The following is a 17,133-nucleotide window of genomic DNA, read 5'->3' as shown; positions in this document are numbered from 1 at the left end:
AGACTCGTTATGTCACAAAAACTTCCTATGAGGGTATCGTACTACAAGATACTGCTGCCGCGTACGCATACACTGATCGCTCGAACGGGACAAGAAGGGAGAGCGTGACGACCAGTGTTATAAAATGAAAGTGCATGACTAAGCAAAGGTCAATTTGACAGCCTTTGGTGACGCTGTCGCGCGAACATCACGTCGGGAACGGGATCTACACTTTTGCTGAAGTACATAGTCTTACCTTTCACATTCCAAGCGAAGTCGCGCCGCTCTTGGTGCGCGTTTTGTGTGGGTCGTTTAGATGGGGCTCTCATTGAAGATCTCTGGAGAAACTAGGCCTTCTTTCTATGAATCTGATATCGGCAGCCGCTAAAAATGGAATAAAAAAGCGACGAGAGGCCAAAGAAACTTTTATGTCGATATTTTTATTACAGCTTGCTCCAATTATGTCCATTATTCAACTTGTTCCAACCCAATTCACGAATATATATGGTCACGAAAAATACTTCGCAACTAGTAATCCTGTTTACTTTGTCTCATTATTTCACTCGAAGGCAGTATACACCTGTTCCACGCGATCTGTTCCACTTTCAGCATTTGTGTGTGTGTGTGTGCGTGTGCGTGTGTATGTGTGTGCGTGCGTGTGTGTTTGCGAGTGCGTGCGTGCGTGTGTTCGTGCGTGTGTGTGTGGGCGTGTATGTTACAATCACAACCTATATGACGTTCCCATCTGTTCATTGCGCCTCTCAAAGTATTAGATTGCGGATGCTGCCACACCTATGGGCAACAACATTTCGTCCTTAATTGGATCACTATTGTCACTGAGCTGCAGTGGACCGTACAGCGTCGCATTAGCAGGCACACAATTCGTTGTTGCTTCATATCAACAGAGTGCTGAAATTGCACGCTGTGCGTTTCTTTTGTTTTTCTTTTTTTGCAATGCACCTGACAACTTCTTTTTTTTTTTTTGCCAATACCGACAGCAACATCACGGAGTGATGTTTTAACGCTCTTCGTTCGATGGACGTGACATCATGGTGTAAAAGTTTTATTATTGGCTAAAAATGTGATGTGACATCCACGTTCGCATAGTATTGCCAATACTACAAAGAACGAGATAAGAAGAAACCACGGGATTATGCTTTAAAGTTATTATAAGGATCTTATAATCGCCACACAGTGCTGAGATAGGTGCTACAACCACGGCAGTGCTGGGCAGTATCGAAGATACATGTATCTTAGATACTATCTTAGATACTCTTTGGGTATCTTGTATTTGTATTGCGATACGTCCCGCAAAACGAGTATCTGTATCTGTATTTCCGATGCATTCAATAATGTATCATGTATCTTAAGATACAAGATACTTCTATAGAAACACCCCTGAGCGAAACAATAAACGTGGCTGAACTCCGCTTCTCAAGCTGATAATGCTACCACTAAGCCACCAGAATAAAACTAGGCGACAGTGACATTCTTTTATTTTTTCCGCCAGAGTGCTTCAGCGAGCACACGCTATTAGTTCTACGCGTGCCCATTGGTGGAGCGGTCCCGTGATGGCACTCGGGCCATCTCGACAAAAACTAGCGCGCGAAAGTCTACGCGCGTCCGGCATTTTTGTTTTCTCGATGTTTACTTTCTTTGTAGTTGTGTCAGTGTTATGACATTTGTTCGTAGCCACGGTACTGTGTTGTATACTCCATTGCGTGCGGCGCCTTCAGCTCAAATTATGATGTGTCATTATTGTTATCGATAGTGTCGTTATCGAAGTTTTTCTCACGTTGTGCTTCGTTTGCAGTCTCAGGAATGCAAGAATGGGGTTGCTTTGCGTCTCGCTGCTTTCACACATCAGGGATTAGTGATATATCGTGGATGTAAGCTTCACTTACATACGACGAGATTCACTTATATACTAATGAGGTAATAACAACCCTCGCACCTCTGTTGTCGATGCTGGATGCAGTAGAACGAGACGAGCATTTACGAAACAGAAGATATTTTGGCGCACTCTTTCTTTGTACTTCCTGCTGAATTATCCAAGAAATTCTTTTAATGATAATTTGACCGTTAGCACAGTGCTCTCTTTGCTGTCCTCTGTTTGTATTACCTGGGCTTCTGTATAGTTTTTGCCCGCCTGTTTACTGTAATATGTCTTTTGTAACCTGTTCCTAAATTCGTTCTCTGCTTTATTTTTATTTTTTAACTACCTGCGTCATTGCTACTATTCCCATATATAAATTCCATGTGAGTTTACTGTTATGTAAAGGCGATGATGAAGACAAAAGTAGAATAATTTGAGCGTGCTTAGATGACACCGTAACAAAAATTCTGCTTACGATATAGTAAAATAGCGAAATTGAGTTTGCATTATAATAAATGAAATTAAAAAACAAATCAAGAACGTTAGGAAGGGGATTTAAGGAGCAAAGAAATAAGTACTCCGTTTTTCTCGTGAGCGTCCCCACGAGCCGTTTCATGCTATTTTTTTCTATAGGCAATGAATCTTCTCTTGTCTCACCTTAAGATTTAAGTTGACGATTCATCATGCTCTATTGTCATAATTTGTAGGTGTGCCGCCTTTATCGTATTTATACAGGGTTCTTCACGTAACTGGAACCAAATATTTACAAAGAAGTGGTTAACCTCAACTGAATAAAACCAACGACATGGTTTATCGTGATGTCGTAAACCATGTCGTATTTTTATATATCGCTTAATTTGTTAATTCACTAAGATGAATTATGCAACATGTATAATATTCACTTTAGGGCCAAGTGCGTTTCGTTACTTTGTAAAGGGCATTCCAAAACGACTGATCAAACTTTTTGTGGAAATGTACAGGGGGGATGTAAAGAAACGAGAACAGTGCGGCATCTACATTCTCCACTGTTTCGCATATCTTTTCAAGCTATTGTACCCTGGATGATAATAAAAGCCAATAGAGTCTTTCATTATACAATCATGCACCATTCTAGCATCTTTTTATTGTCACCAAGGTCGCAGCGTGAGGAAAACAGCGCGCAGCACTCTTCAAATTTCTTTCCATCCCCACTGTACATGCTACGTAGTGACTTTTTCCGACGTTTATAGAAAGCCGGAGAAATACTACCACGTACTGCCTTCGTGCGCTATCGTACTGCAGCGCCCTCAAACGTGCATCGAGCGCAACGACCGGCGAGTGGACCGCGGCAAAATGAGCGGCCGCTGCTCTAAGCATCGGCTCCACAGTGCGTCCGCATTTCTGACTGCCGCACACGGCAAGTAAACACCATCGTCCCTGAGAAGCGATTCGCACTTTCCAGATGAGCTAGCGCCACCGCGCGGATTTTTTCGGAAGGCAGGAGACGGTGGTGGGTTTCCCACTCGCCACGTTTGTGCGCATGTTTGTGTGGCTGCCGGAGCGTCGTAGTAGTGCACCATGGAGAAAAACGGGCTAAGAGCGAAGAGCAATCGCATGTGCAGTGTGCCACAATGCACAAATCGTGCAATATTTGGAAAAGTCAGCTTGCACCGCTTTCTAAAAGAGAAAAAACGACGGAAGTAATTATGGACAATCAAGCTCCGCATTGGGAAAGAAGTTAACAAATGGTCATGTGTATTTCAATAAGGACAACTAATATGTGACTGCTAAGTAGAAACATGTTATTAAAAGTCACGGTTAGGAGTGCATCAACAAACACCAGATGCAATTTCATTTCCTTTTATTGCAGTGATGCCTCTATGTTTGTTTTTTTCCTTGAAGCTTTTAGTACGGCATATCGCACACATTCACTGTTAGTCCCTCGGTGCACATTGCAGAAGACAACCAACAAAATATGATAAATTCATGTTGTTAAAAGGTTTTTAACCTGTTCCAATATATCAGTGTTTGCATAGAGCAGAGAGACCGGCCTTGCATGTGCATTCTCCCTGAAAATAAACAAATCAATGATAAGCATGCGAACGACATTAAAACTGTGCTAATTTTCGCGGGGTAAAATGCGACAGCTGCCACATGCGTAATGAATCCGGGAAGCTTTAAGCAACATAATGCTACTTTTATAACACTAGAATGAAGAAGTGACAGTGTCTCCCCACCACCCCACGGCACGCGAAAACGCCAATCGTGCGGGAAGCTGGGTATTGGCATACCTCATCATCGCGCTCATATCTGCTGAATCGCCACTACATAACTGTTTCAGTGTCACTCTTGAACAATCACTTCACAGCTAAACCGGCGCGGGGAACCACGTATCTCGCCGTGAATGCACACACTTCATTTTAGGCAGCGCAAAAGGGGGGACGGCGCTTTGTTTACACACGAGCGCTACCGCTGGTTTGTGTCAATTCTCGTACATCATATATAAATTACAAAACGTAAGAAGAAATACTGACATTTACGGCACCGGTTGCGTTGCAGACTTGAACATTAGGCAGTTTTAGAATAGCGTACGCTAAGTTAGCGTTAGCGGCCCGCTATTTTCTTCACTTAACGGGAGCCCGCAAGCGGTTAGCGTATAACGCATGCGCAGTTGCGCGAAAACCCAACGCAAAGCTTTGCGTACGCTATTCTAAAACTGCCTATTTATTCTATGCGGCGGGCCTTTTATGGCACTTGTCTGCAGGCAGAGGGACTCCACATGGACGGCCGCGCGCTTGTCGTCTCACGTACTCCACAACATATTATATGGCCAGCGTTAAAAGCTGCCTCTCCTTCGACAACACATCTCTGTGTTTCCTTGGCAAGGTCAAGGATCGCGCTTAGAGATACCAGAGGCCCGTAAGCCGCCCGGTTCTCGAGACGTGCACGCTTTCGTGTCGCTTCCATCACCTCTCGACCCGCCATGTTGAAACGTTCTCCGCGCCCCCTATAGGTGCTGGAAAGTGCGAATAGGCTGACGGTTCGCGCGCCGGTTGTTTCGGTGGAAGCACGTTTCAGAGCGCTGCCGTACGGTAGTGCATGAACGCAGTGACGTGGTTTGATTTCATTCACCACGCAGCATGTACGTCGCCAAAAAAGTTCTATCGGTCGTTCTCAAGTGCGCTCTATTACGTGGCGAAGCGCACTTGGCCTAAAGGGATTATTGAAAATGTTGCATAATTGCCCTTGGTTAATTAACCAATTCAACGCTATACAAAAATACTACAACGAGCGGCACATGACGGTAGACCATATGCCGTCGGTTTCATTCAGTCGCGGTTAACCACTTCTTTTTTAAATATTTGGTTCTGCTTACGTGAAACGTGTATACTTATTCAATTTGATTGTTTAATACGGAACCGCCCTGCTAATTTACTTATATTCATTTTCCTTGTTTAGGTCATCGTATTTTTTGTTTTTTCACTTTTAGAAATCAGCAGGTAGCAGAGCTAGAAGCGGCAATAGTGTGAATAGCAGCGATATCCTGCGACGCTTTGTGCCGGTATACTATATGTCTGAGACGTCTCTGGGTCGTACAACTCCTCTCGTAGAAGAAATGGTGCAAGATTGCACGTTAGTGAGTATGTTGCTAACGAACGCTTTACGCCAGCTGATAAGTAGAATATGAAAACCCATTGCAGTTTTATGTCCTGAATGAATTTTGAGCACTGACTCTGTAGTTATCGTCTTCAAACGATGCAACACAAGAAATGTCGCTACCAGCGTTGCTGCTCTACAACTGTCGGGTGATGCGGTATTGCGAAAACGGTAATACGCTTACGGACAAGGTAAGACTGCAGAGCGGCAATCGCGACATCGTGCGGAAGCTTTGTAATGGTGTTCTTGCAGATAGATGGCGACCCGCTAGCCGATCTCCAAGTAGAGCAGCGACACCCATCAATTACAAAAGTGTCAAACAAAAACCACTGACAGCGCAGTGCATAAAGAGCTGTCATGTTAAACAACCAAAGAAATCTGAATAATTTGTTTCAGAATGAAACGAGTATACTTTCAGCAAGAAGGATGGAACTTTCGAGATACAAACAGGCATTTCAATAAAATTATACAGAGTTGGTCGCATTAAGAAATTTTCCAGTAAACACTTTTGTAAATAGGTCTTTGCTGCTTCACTATATCGATCTGTAATAGTAAATTTGCAAATGTATCGAAGCATCTTAAGTTACAATCGGGAAGTATCGTATCGGATACAATTATTGCGCTAGTATCTTGTATCTGTATCTCAAATACTTCTTGCCCGAGTATCTTGTATCGTATCGCGATACAATTTCAAAGTATCTTTGCCCAGCCCTGAACTACGGCAATGACGCATCAACTGTTCACGATGACTGAGGGGCGCGAGAAAACGGCACAAAACGAAAAGAAGTACACTGGACGACTTTTCTCGCGCCCCTCAGTCATCATGAACAAATAATACCAACTCGCCAACTTTTTGCTTTACTGAGCATGAACATGTCACCGTATAGGGCTCTGAAGCATAGTGGAGCCTCTCAAAAATTTTTTCAGGAGCTTTATAGTTTGGGAGAGTCTATTTGAATCTGAATAGCTCCGAGCACCTGACCCGAGGACAAACGTCACGTCTGACGTCACACCACCATGGACTGTACAAAGTGAATGGCAGCAATGTCGTTGCCACACGCCTTGAACACTCCTTTTGCCAGAGGGCGGGAAATGCGACTTGTACAGGAGGTTATTAAAGCGAAGCATTTGAAATAAGGAAAGCAGGGATTGTTTCGAAACTCTTGAAGCATAAGAAAAAAAATCACATTCTTCTGCTGAAAAAAAATAATTATTTCTTCTGCTTCGGGCATAAGAGAAAGATCATATTCTATGGAAATATTTCAAGAGAAATACGTAGTCACATAAATTAATCACACGTATAAAAGAGCGAAACTATGGGCAAGGCGATTAGTGCGCTCCCGCGTTCATTAAAATTGAAGAGAACGTATAGATTGCATGCAGCCTACCGTTCATTTACTCGCTTACTAACAGCTCTGCGTAACACCGCTTAACTGTTAACCAGGGCCGGCTAAATGATGGCCAATGCTCTGCCCTGTTGGCTCATGTTCGCTACTGTTGACTATATACGCCTCTAGAACAATGACGTTGTCAATGTAATACAGTTAAACCTCAATATAACGAAGTCGCTAAAATCGACCATTTACTTCGTTATGTTCAAACTTCCCTAAAGTGATATTCGACCTTTTTAAGCAAAATATATTCACAAAATGCTTCTTTCTTTCTTCTTTTCTTTTCTTTTTGCATGGGCAGTGCGAAAAACATGTTTAACAATACGGCATTACAAGCAACTAATTTCGATACCTTGAGCGGAAATTAATATTCTTATTCCCTAGATCCGGCGAACGGGGCTTGATGCTGCGCCGGCGAAGACCTCTTCACAGCGGCCGAACGCCACGCGTGAACCCGAAAGAAACGCAGGCCAAACGGACTGTGGTAATATATGTAATAAGCGAAGCTGTCGTGCCTGTTCTGCCGCCGCGGCTCGTCATCAGAGCCTTGGGTGTTGCTCGGAGTAGTGCGACGCCAACGCTATCATGTTCACCGAACCGAACCTAGCCACCTGATATTCACTCGCTTCGATGAATGCGCAACGTCGATAACCGTCGCACGCCACAAAACCTAAAGAGCTGCGGTCTAAAATCACGTAAAAGCAAGACGACAACCTCAATCACTCGACCATTTAACCATTGGCCTCAGTAGAAGTTCAATTTATCGTCTCGATCTTCCTCTGCGGCAGCACTGAAACTTCGATGTATTCAAATCACGGATAAACAGGCTTCGTTATACTGAGGTTTAATATTCGTGGTGGTTATGGACATCAAGTTCTAAAAAGCGAAATACTTCGTTATATCGAGAATTATAAATATAGTATAATGGTCACTATTATGTATGAAGTATAAATGGTCACTATTATGCCTCCGCGGCTCTGCCGAAGCGCATCGCACATTATGCACCTCAGTTCCCCTTAGAAAATTCATCATCCAGCTTCAACGTGCCGCTTGTGTTATCATGCTTTGTTTTCCTTTGTCTCCTTCGGCATGCCATGGAAAGTTTGCTCAGCAACTTTATTAGCTTTAAATAAGTACAGGAGAGCCAGAGTATACGTTAAGTGAGCGAAGACCGTTGTAGTAATAAAATAATACTGGCAACAGCAAATCCGCCCTAAATAACTTACTGCAATATGTTTTCTACAAACACGTCTAGGTTTCCTTACCCAAGAAGTGTGTGCGTCGTGATGACGTGACGTCCCATGTGGTAATGTGGAAACGGGAAGTACTTATGCCTGGGAAGTTGCACCAGATCGCTGTGTGGCGTGTTATGCAGCTCCCCTGGGCCACGCCCTGAATATAGCTCCATAGCGGACGACATAGTGAGACGGAGAGTTTGCCGAAACGTCGCGAAGCGGCCGCACCCACGTAACAGCTTCCTTCGTCATCTCTTCAGTGCATGTACACACCTCCAGTAAAAAAGCGAAACAAGTTTGAAGCAATCTTATTAAAGTAATTGACTCAGAGCATTCGATGCTTAATTGGCAGTATAGTTTCATAGTATCGTGTGACCTGACACTTCAAGTAAAGCAAGAAAACATTTGTATGTGTGTGTGTGTGTGTGCGTGTGTGTGTGTGTGTGTGTGTGTGTGTGTGTGTGTGTGTGTGTGTGTGTGTGTGTGTGTGCGTGTTGTGCGCGCGCGTGTGCTGCGCGATGTAGATAAGTGAAGTAGTGTAGACAACTGGGGGGTTAGATTGCATATAAATGGATAATTAAATGACAGAGCGTAAAAAAAAAACAAGGACAGCCATAGCCCGCCTTCTTCTTCTGCTTTTACTTCTTTTTTCATCTTCTAAGTTCCACGTGAGTCGTTTTTCTCGCGCTGTCGGCTAGTTACATAAAGAAACTTGTTCTTTACGTCTGCCTCTCCAGACCATGTACAACGTAACATTATAACAGATAATGCCAGAAACACTACTTCAGTAACCTTTTAAGACCTTTAAGCACATTTCTATGTAGAGAAGTTCATAAGATCTATGAAGCTTGCTGTGTCTTCATTGGTATTGACGGCCTCTGCCAAGGCCTAGTTCCATGTTTATCTGTAAGAATGGACTGTATGTTGTACGATTTCAGAAAAGGGGTGAGAAATATAACCCAGCGAGCTTCAGCAAGTCTCCCTGCGTCTTTTGTATACGTCCCCCTTCTCAGCCATGTGACATCAGTTTAACGGTGATCGCATCTTGAATATATATGTTAGCACCACCTTATGTTACGCGAACAGATATGGCTCAACTTTCCTTTAAATGTTAAGACAGCTCCCAATAGGGAAGACAGGTAGATAATGATTTGAGCTTAGGTGCACGATGACAAAATTTTCGCAACCCATATGAGAGCACTGCGCGGCGTTGTGTTTCCTTGTGCGTCAAAGGCAATACACAAGAATGAGCATATGTTCATAAAAGAATGTCATAAGTGCGAACAGGAACACAAGAGAAGATAGCAAACCAACCGAAACGCAGGCTATCACTTTAAAGACTGCCGTATTTGTGTAGTGAATAAGGTTCATCTTCGCTGGATCATCGTTCACGTAGGGTAGAGGGGCCGCTGTGATAACCGGACTACTGCAGCATAAGAGGTCCTTAACCGGATGTTCACCAGTTAATCGTTTTTTTTTTACATTGCCGAGAGTGTAAATGTACGCCACAATTCGATGAATGTGCAGTGTTATACGAGCACAGTAATGAAGAAACGCGTCTAACGGTCGAGAAATGGCATATCGGTAGTAGTTGAAGCGCATGTGCGAGCGAGCCTTCAATTATCTTACACGTAAAGAAGAAACGAAATGCTTACACAGTCATCTAACACGCAGAACCCCGCGTGTGGTGGATTGGCAGGTGGCGCTATCATGACTGCGCATGCGGCCGTTAAGTTTTGTGTGTACTTCTTTTTCCGCCGTAGTGCGCACTTTTAATTGCTAGTTATTAACCGATAATAACGATTATAACCGAAGTTATTTCAGCATGGCTTCAGCAACTGAGGTTTGCACATGGGGAGGATAACGAGCGTCTGACAGCCGGTCTGACTGGTTATCAAAACTCGCTACTAATTCATTTTCACATGATTTGGACAAGCGATTATGAAAAAACAAATTTCCGGAGCTTGCACTAAGCACTAAGCCGCGCAAGCCTTGAAACAGCAAAATTGGACGATTCTGAAGACTAATCTGGTTGCTTCTAGGTTGTTTCTAGGCCTCAGCTAGGTGATGAGGGTTGTTTCTAGGTTGCTTTTAGGTCGTTTGTAGGCTTTAGCTAGGTGATGCTGGCTTGTTTCTACGTTGATTCTCAGCGCAGAGAGGTTCGAGTTAAACCACACATAGTAAAAGACACGAGACGGATGTCCAAACTACAGAGATAGAAATTCGCGCTGAAGCCAAGCGTTCGCACCTCCTATAGATCTACGCGAACGTCGTCGTTGGCGTATAGGCCTTCCGTCGCTTCGGGGTCTTCTCGCAGCCGCCGTTGCCTTTCCCGTTCCCTATAGTGTTGGGCTAACTGTTCAATTCTTCATTTTTAGTGGACCAGTGGCGAGTAGTGGGTTTTACTCATCTTCTGTGGCGCACACCCGTTTATGAGGATGACAGTTTTCTGATGGACGCACAAATTTCTGTGCCACGTTTCTGGCTAACTGTTGTCTTCTTCATTTCTTGGTGGCCCACTTGAGTAGTGGGATTTACCCCGTTTCTGTGGCACATACCAGTTTATTTTTCGAGATCGGACGCACAAATTTCTGTGCCACGTTTCTGGCTAACTGTTGTCTTCTTCATTTTTTGGTGGCCCACTTGAGTAGTGGGATTTACCCCGTTTCTGTGGCACATACCAGTTTATTTTTCGAGATAGGGCCGGACACATTACGGTTAGCTTAAACAGCTTCCCCTTTAAAGGTTGGTTAAAAATGACCCCATTAACTAATCTGGAACGTGCTGAACTGTAAGGCCGGACAGGCTTGTTGCAACGTGGTTGCGGCGCCAGCAAAACCGAGTATACATGGGATAAAATATTACTACAATGACAAGGACTGTCACGAAATTTCTTTCTGGCTTCTTATGCGTGAAGGTTAAGGGGTTAAAGTTTTTGTAAAGTAGAAGAAAAGGCCCGCGCCTGGTTAATTTTCTGGTCATTGAAAAAAAAGCAAAAAAAAAACAACGAGGTTGTCATCGACAAATCTAAGGTTAAGGTAGATCAGGCCTTCGGATCCGTCAATGTTTGTTAAGAAAACGTCACTTAGAATGGCGGCGATGCAAGATCTTACGCATATGCCACCTCATTGAATGAAGTGCACGAGCAAGAAGTTTCCTGTCTGCAGGCTAAGTTCGCCGAATTCGTCTGCGATGACGCAGACTATTCACTGCGGTCGCCTCCTTTGGAACTGCCTACGAGGAAACAAAATTAAAGGTCCCGCATGGGGCATCAGAACACGCCTGAAAGGCTTAAGGCAATCGTGGCTCTACTTTTTTAAAGACGATAGTCTTTCTTGGGGAACTTAAACGCAGAAATTTTGGTCTGTCTTTCTGTCTTTCTGTTTGTCGGCACGTCCCTCGATTCAGCCACTCGGCCAAAGTTGAACCACTTGCCCAAGGGCCAGCCGTCTTGAACTGGTATGGCTGTTCATACTTGTGAACGTTGTCGATCAAAAAGTAAATATCATGCATATCTGAGGTGCAACATCACTAGGTAAGTATTAGGTGGCGTGTTCCTTTAATAGAAAATGCATACATACGTAATTTTAAGGACCCTAGTTTCTTAAGCTGCGCTGAAAATGCATAAGAATGGAAGCTTGAGCGAGTTGGTATGCGTTCATCTTTGTTCAAACAGCGCTCACTAGACAACGACGAAGTAAAAGAAGGCACAGGACAGGCGCTGCTTGTCCTGTGCCTTCTTTTACTTTGTCGTCGTCTAGTGAGCGCTGTTTCAACAAAGATGAAAATGCGACTGCGCTGAAATTTGCCTTCCTCCGTGCCCTTCGCACGAGCTCATTGTTGTGTTTCGGTTTCGGTTCTGTATTGCACTGTACGAATGCCATGGGTTGGTGTTGAAAAACTTTAGTTTTGAGAAGGCCAAGAAGGTGAAAAAAAATATTTAAAAAATGAAAAAGCAGCGTTGTGGGCGGCCTTCAGGCTGCCGGTTGTGGGCGCCGCTCTGGCGTTCCTGTTTTACCCAGGCGACGTGTAAATAAAAGAGTGTGTGGAGAGTACTCGTTCAGTGCGGACGTTTCTTATGCTTCAGCGCTTCGCGCCAAACCGCGTGTTCGGGCTGGCTGGCGTCCCCGCCGGTCGCGTTGGTCACCGCCGGTCTTCGCCTGCTGCTGCGCCGGGACTACCAGCTACCAGCACGCAACACAGCACTCATGTTTCCCGACGTATTGCCAGATGGCGTCCATATCTCACACAGCGCCTCTTCTATCGTCTTTAGACGACATTTGCAGCGAAGCACGCAGATACGCGGCCAATTTTTTTTTTTTGCTCGTCTTCCCCTTCTTGTTCCTCTAAAGACGTTACAAATCAAATCACGCCAGCGCTTGGCTTGTCGCCCCGCTTCGAGAATTGCACTCAAAAGGAAAGGTGAGATCGAAATCGTCTGTGTCACGCGTCTTCAGAGTCCCTGCTGGCACCGTTATCTATTCTTGCCCATAATTTATTGTAACGCGGAGTACGCTATGAGAGTCACGCCGACGCAGAGATCCCCTGCATACCGGAGCACCATTACGTAAGGGGGACAAAGATTCTGTACGATTCCCCGATCTCGAAGGAAGATGCTGCGCTGCGCTGCGTGGGCAGTGACTTCCTCGAAGCGCACGTATTCACGAAAGAAGATAAGTTCAAGTGAATGACCTATGCCCTGAGCTAAGGGCATTGGTTCTTACGGATGCAGAATAGCGAGCTAAATGGCATTATTGATCTATTGAGTGCGAGTACTGTACAATTATTGCCTGTCTGCTTTTATTTTATTATAAAGGGTAAAAAAACGGATGTCGACGCAGAATTATAGCACCAGTTACTCGTCGTCTCGCGAGCTCTTGCTGCTATTATTCATACAGTTTTGCCCACCTACGGGCTGCAAAGTGTCGGTCTCAGGCGTCAGACCGTCGGGCCCTATGCAATCAGGAAGAGAGTGCAGCGACTGCTGTTCGCCTTCCTGCTAGAAAGGGGCTGTTTACACCTGGACACACACCCACACCATCAAGGCATGAGAGGCCTGTTCAGGCGCAACAATTGTCGGCTGTGTACGCCAGGCTAACCTCGCCTGCTGCAACATTACGAGGGCTTGAGGAGCCATTCGAGAAGCATCGCGACATGAGTCGTCTGGTCTGGCTTGCCGCACGCGCTTGGCGTTTAGTGCACGATCGTAATAGGTGTTTGAGCCCGTGTGTTCCCCTTTTCATTTCTAGTGGGCCAGTGATGAGTATGGGGTTTGCCATATTTGTGCGGCGCATGCGTTGTTGTTTGCCACCCATGTGTTCCCTTCTTCATTCTCAGTGGACCAGTGGGGAGGAGTGGGGCTTGCCCAATTTCTGTGGTACATGCGTTTTTGACCGCGGACGACTTCATTTTTAGTAAACCAGAGGTGAGTTGTGGGGGTTGCCCAATTTCGGTGGCACATAGTTTCGGCCCGCGGAGGAAGAACGGACATGCCATATAGACACATACAGCGTATCTGTAAAGATACAAAGGTTAAATGTGGTGTGTAGCACACCGAGGCGTGACTAGTCAACTGTCTTAATGGCAACAATGATGAGCAGTTGTTCCCGCATAAGCGAGACTACATGGGTTCGGCATCGCATAAGACGAAACATGGTGCAACTATCCCCAAAGAGAAACAGCTAGACAAGCACCTTTTCAATGGAGCTCTGCCTGGTCACTATGAAGGACGGTACTACGAACTTTTAATGTAAGCTATGGGATAAAATAGTTTATCGAGAGAAGGCTTTCCAAATGAGTAGGTATGCTTGTTAGGGTTTTATAAATTTTTCTTTGTTCTTTTTCTGTGCTTTACTGTCTTCCCCGTCCATGGTAGCCAAATATGGCGTACCTGGATGACCTCCCTCTCTGCTTTTTTCTTTTTTGCTTTTCTCTCTCCTGCCATTTGAAAAAGAAGGAACGCAGTAGTAAGTTAAAGGGACACTAAAGAGAAACAATGAACTGGTTTAGATTGATAAAATGTGCTCGGAGAAATCTTGTGTAGTTTATTTGACCACCACAGGTTTATTAGTAGAGGAGAAAACCAAGTTCAAAGTTTCATTTTTAAATTTCGCACCGAACTTTGTAATTCGTGACGTAAAAGGTTTCAAAGAGCATTTAACGTATTTTGGCGTCACTGGCTCGACTAAACTTCCACAAACTCGTTATGTCAAGTCTCGATCTGGCCCCCTTAGAGGACAATCTACTTCGACTTAACCGATTAGGAACTACGTAGGCCCAAGCAGGCGCCGTCAAAAATATGTGACGTCACGGCAAATGGTGCGGGAAGTCAAAGGTGGCGTCGCCACCTGTATTTTCTTTTTGCACGTTTTCTCGCTTATTAGGCGTCTTCTCGCAGCAAGCGTGGTGTTTTTGGTATCGTGGAAGACTTTACTAATGCGAGAAAAATCGTTTTGCTCTTTAGTGTCCCTTTAAACGCATAACAGGGCACTGTTTCTTCTTAGCATGAAATATATATATATATATATATATATATATATATATATATATATATATATATATATATATATATACATATATATATATATAATATATATATATATATATATATATATATATATATATAATTCTTGAGTTTCTATCAACCTAATCGGAGAGAGAAACGAGGAAGTGTTCTTAATACGGCACTGCGCAAAACCTAGATAAATACGCATGCAGTTGTACGTGTGCTTATAACGGTAACGTTGGGCGCTCGCACTCTCTCTTTTTCTCTTTCTCTCTTTCTTTATTTACACCTCTATCAAATTCTCTCATCTCTTTCCCAGCGTAGGGAAGCAGACCGGTTATTCTAAAACGGTTGAAGGGGCCCTGCAACACTTTTTCAGGTAATCGTCGAATGGCTTCAATGAAAGAGCTTATTACCTCACGAATCAACTGCCGCAAAAACTTTTAAAATCCGTCAATTACGAGAGTAGTTACAGGGATTTGTCGCATGCTTAAAGAACTTTCTCTCTCCCTTTGTACCAGCGAGCGTGCTGAAAACTATGCAGGAAGGGGTATGAAACGGGGCAAGAAGATGTGTCCGTTCGTCAGCGCGTGTGATGATTTTCTTTCTTTTTTTTTTTTTTTTGAACGTGCGGCTTACTTTCAGTGTGATCACTCGCGCGCGCGTACGCACGAGGCGGCATCCCGTGGCGGCAGCAGTAACTATGCAGCTCACGATGCTCGAATCAGCGAATGGTCGTGGACATTGGGTTTATGGTACGGTCATTAGGATTTAGTGCTGAGTTCGACTCCCATGCGGAAAAGAAAAAGAAGAATGATCTTCGGGAACCCGTACCATCCAAAGGTACAACGGGTTTAAAGCCAATCTTAAAAATAAAAAAGGAGTGGTAGAGCATCCAAAAGTAATTTGCAGTTAAAGCCAATTTAGAAAGTAAAAATGAAATGCGGAAGCAGGTAACGCGCTTACCGAAAAGAACAAAAGTTGCAGCCCTTTGTCACTGATGTGTGAGAAAATTGAGGTTTTAGCAAGTGAGGGTGCTTCCGATTAGTGAAGTTTTTGTGATGTAGTTTGATGGGCTGTATTTTGGTGGGTAACGATTTCTGGCTGATTTTGAGATTTATTTGTAAATTCTAGGCTGCGTGCTGGGCTATAATGTTTGGTTCGCGGGTTCTCGGGAGCCTCGACTACAGATCGGCAGCGTTTTCTGACCATGCTGAAACAGTGCTGCAAGGCCCCTTTAACTTAGCTGCCTTTACCGTCTCTCCTATTTTCCTTCCCGAATATGGCAAGGTAAAGTTTTAGTGCCAGATATTTGACGCATAACAATTTTCAATGATCTCCAAAGAGTGTGTCACAAGCTTACATGATCGCACGCAGTTATCTGTGAATGCATTAGTTTGTAAAGTGTGTACCACATACATGTTTGCATAGTTCCGTGTGTGGCTGCGGTACACAGTGAACCAGCTTACACCCTTGACCCTTTCAGTCCCAAATTAATTAATTTTAAATGTAAGCAACCGGTTTTTAAATTTTGAGATGTGCATGATCATGGTAATTAAAAAATGAAAAAAAAAAACACTTTGCTCACACTTTTCAATGAAGAGTAATTAATGTCGAAATTAATTTAATTAATAATTATTGTTTAATAATATTTCCATTATTTTTAATTGATTTATTATTCAAACAATTATTTAGATGGGATAGCATAATGCCCAATAGCCAACATTCCAATTTTCGACGCAAAACTAAAATAAATGCCCTATCTCTGCATGGTGAAAGAAGAAGCTGCCTCAGCGAAATGCGCGAACAGCATGACCGCTTCTGTAATTTCTTTGTTCACAGGTGACCTCGCTTTGTTGTACGTACCAGGTTGGCACCATACGTAGAGCAGATGCTAAGTATGAGCTCTTGAAAAAGAACAACGCTTTTTCTTTACCAGGTGCTTGCTGAGTGACCTAGAAAATTGATGATTCCAATTGGAATCACTGGGCCTGAAAGGGTTAAGGGAGTTTTGTCGGGCCTATAACTAACACCTTTACGCGCTAGGAAAATGGTATTTTCACGTATCAAAACACCAATACCATAGGGTGTTGCCACTGGCCTAACACCCTTATCATAGGGTGTTTCCGATGACCTAAACACCATTATCGCTGAAAAAACGTGAAAAATAAAATATACCATTCAGAGAACATGCAATTACAGATGGCCTCAGCATAGAAGGTGCACACAAGCGCCAAACCGGCAACGGTTTGGCTCGTGCTCAAATCAGCGAATGGCCGTGGAACGCATTGTAAAATACCACATGGACGGAGCGCTCGCGCTACACAGCCTTACATTGACCATCTGTTATATGTATATATAGCCATAGTATCTTAAGCCCCCGTTCAATGCCGGTGTGGATATTCCTGTTCCGTATAAATGAACATTAAACATTAAGAGAATAGGCGTAAATTTATGGTATGCTTCTAGATATATAGCCTTGAAGGAAAATATGTTTTATTCTAACTCGGC

This window comes from Rhipicephalus sanguineus, chromosome 2 (assembly GCF_013339695.2).
Source record: "Rhipicephalus sanguineus isolate Rsan-2018 chromosome 2, BIME_Rsan_1.4, whole genome shotgun sequence".
Taxonomy (NCBI): Eukaryota; Metazoa; Arthropoda; class Arachnida; order Ixodida; family Ixodidae; genus Rhipicephalus; species Rhipicephalus sanguineus.
Note: the sequence above shows the minus strand (reverse complement) of the source record.